Here is a 3,210-nt window from a genome sequence, read left to right as displayed (position 1 = left end):
AATATAGCAGTGCTCAAATGGGAAAGCAAGAGGTAGATATTCTATATTATCACTTCTCAGGCCTCTTCTTTGAGAAAGGGTGGCTAGGAAGAATATTAACTACTGTTTGTTACTATTTGTTATAACCTCAGTGCCCTAGAAGATGGAAACTGGAGATATCAAACAGAGAAGCTGGTAGGAGGAGAGCTGACAGTCACACTCCTGTCCTCCTCTGACTGCTAGTCATCAGCACCCAGTTCCAAAACCGTACCATTTTACTCTTCCCAGTACCAAACCTGTATTAATGGCACTCTACCTGTGTCAGAAGACATCGACATCTTGTGTTCAATGATGTGACATCTCTCAATAGCAACTGATTCAAACGTGGCTCAAGAACAAGGAATGGTTCAAAAACTGGTGTTCAGAAATTCCTGTGTTCCCTTCTAGGGAGAATATAGTATTTAGACACACAGGAAGACAGGGGTATCACATAGAACACATTAAAAACTGCACACATATGACTTTTTTTTAATTTATTGAGTTCCAATGGTAGATTCATCAACTTGCATGGGAATCTTCCAACGCAATTATTTAAGCCATTCTGAATTACAGCACTTCATTTTTCCACCCCAATATTTACAGAATTAGATTCCTTATGCAGGCTATGGTCTGCATGGCCTGTGGAGAACTTTTACCAACAGGATGTATGGGATTGTTCATCTTCAGTATCCATAGCCAACTGTCTATGACCTGCACCATGGATATACAGATTTCCCAGTTCTTTTGAATTTGTAAGGCCAAATTGCTCTGCTTCAACATAGTTCAGAGAGTTCCCTGCCTCCATGGGTTTTAGTCCCAAGATCACGGGAAGGTGAAGAGGAAGAACAAACAGGACAAATGCATTCCTGATGTAAGCTGATGAAACCTTGTAACCTCATTTTTCCTCTGCCCCCATTTTAGGACTTGTCAGTTGAGTAGCAGCTGTTTACACCAATTACAGATTTGGCCTAAGATACAGAAATAAAGCAGCAGATTATATTCCATGGGGAGTACATTAAAAATAAACAATGCATGTGTGTGTGTGGCTGAACTGAGTCTTGAGTCCTTAATTATAGGAAACAGGAAATACTTTGGTTGCCCTCCTTCCCAAGATCAAAATTAGTTAATAATTACACCACTTCTTAAAGGTTCCTTCTCCCTTTGGTTTTACTGCCACTGGGAAAGAGGATGGGTGGGTGGAGAAGGGAGGGGGGAGGAAACTAAGGATCACCATAACAATATGTAGGTGGAAAAAGGCGACATTACATGTTCTAAGATAAGAGCAAGGAAAGCATCAAATGATAAAATCAGTCAGCCCTTCCCTTGTGCAGCACAGTAGGTCATTCAGGAGAATTCAGGAGAATTCTTTTGCATAGTTATTGTTTTTCTCAGCCATATTTAGGAAGCTGCAGAGCCTTATCAAAAAGCATTCAGGAGCTGGGGTGGGGGCAGTCTTAGCAAAGATCTCAAGAATCTTTAAACAATTTTCTGCGCAGAGATCCACCTGGAGATGGAAATGAGGGGGTAGAAGTTTTCTTAAATAAGAATAACCTGGCATTGCTCTCTGCTTTAAGGCATTGTCTCCTCTGTGTTTGCATTTCTTTCTTTTTAAACTAAACAAATTTAACATTAACAATTCTTTAGGTAATATGAGCCAGATTTCAGAAAATGTTGCATGAGACAACTCAGTGGTAGCATTTAGTCTGTTGCAAGCAGTCTGCACAGGCTCAAATCCCATTAAAACTTCTTTATTAATATTTTTAGAGCAGTATAATGACACATTGTGCAGTCGCATAAGTAAAGAGGGAGAATCCAGGCCTGCAGCTTCACTGTATTCATATCTTATCAATATTGGGCAAAAAGTGCTGCAATTGAAGATGTAAAATCAGGTTCATGTTTAAAACATCTAAACTAATACTGCTTTAGGAAAGAAACAACGCATTAAGAACAATGTGTGAATATCCACTGACAGCCCTGAGTGCAGAATATTGTTTCAAAAGTGCAGTTTGCTCATATACATAAAATAAGTAGGATTCAGTTGGTTAATAATTTATCTGGTGACTTCTTAATCTTGAACCAAAAAGATCCTTGAATGTTTCCAGAGAAGCTGATATCAGGCATCCACAGCAACTGTAAAATCTGCCCTTTTTTCTGTTTTATGCTGGCTGACAGTTCATCATAGTCTCAGCTCTGCAGAAGACATCCATACGTGATTAATTTAATGCACAGCAAGTACTGCCATTAACAACATGTGCCTACACCTTCCCAAACTCCAGGGCTTACTTTTGCCCCGTGCCCCCTCAACATAGACAGACCTCTTGGGAAGGGCTAAGAAAAAAATCTTATTTCCAAAAATGACAGAAAGGAGGGAGTAAAGGGTTTTTCTCCATAAAGGAAGCATCTCCACTAGCAGTCAAAGCCGGGGCTGTCGGCAGGGGACTGATTGCAGGATCCCTTCCCTTGTCAGGCAGCAGCCGGGCACTCCCCAGCCATTGGCCACCACCGGCTCTTCCGTTGTTAGCCCTGAGCACTCAGCAGCATGATCAAAAGGGCTGGATTCGGGACCGAATAAAAGTTCCTCAAACCATGTAAATGAATATACAGTTGTTTTTGACAGGCTGGCAAAAGAAAATTCTCCGTCTGAACCTTTTGGCTTCCCTCAGAGTCCTGGCCTTGTTTTCCTGAAATCCCTCAGAAAAAGGCCCCAGGGCTGAGGCAGTGAGCATTCAACTGCTGCTGGTATTCTAGCAGATACCATTAACCCTTTGGCTGCTAATTCCCCTCCACTGAAAAATTTGTCTGCTCTTGGACTACTTGACGTTTATCTGGTATCCCAATGTCCTTGAAAGTTCAAGGTTCAACAGCAGCCTAGCACTTAAGCAAGCACTTACTGCGGTTTGGTGGTCAAATGAATAAGAGAGATTACCTCCGAGGGTTACTTGAGTATTTTCAGCCATGGTGCTGATTCACTGGCTATTTCCATGCAGCTCCCTCCAACTTTCCTGCCTGAGGTGCCTCAATATTTAATCTCTGAGGCTTACTTAACCAACTAGTGTAAAAGGCTTTGTATCTCCTGAATAAGAGGAAGTGATGTGAGGAAAAACACCTGATCTTAACCTGGGTTTTAAGCTATAAACCAAATCAGCAGATTTTGGAGCACAGCTATGCTGAGTGCCCATATTCATCAGCAGG

The sequence above is a fragment of the Chaetura pelagica genome, unplaced genomic scaffold, assembly GCF_000747805.2.
Source record: "Chaetura pelagica isolate M959 unplaced genomic scaffold, ChaPel_1.0 scaffold455, whole genome shotgun sequence".
Classification (NCBI taxonomy): domain Eukaryota; kingdom Metazoa; phylum Chordata; class Aves; order Apodiformes; family Apodidae; genus Chaetura; species Chaetura pelagica.
Note: the sequence above shows the minus strand (reverse complement) of the source record.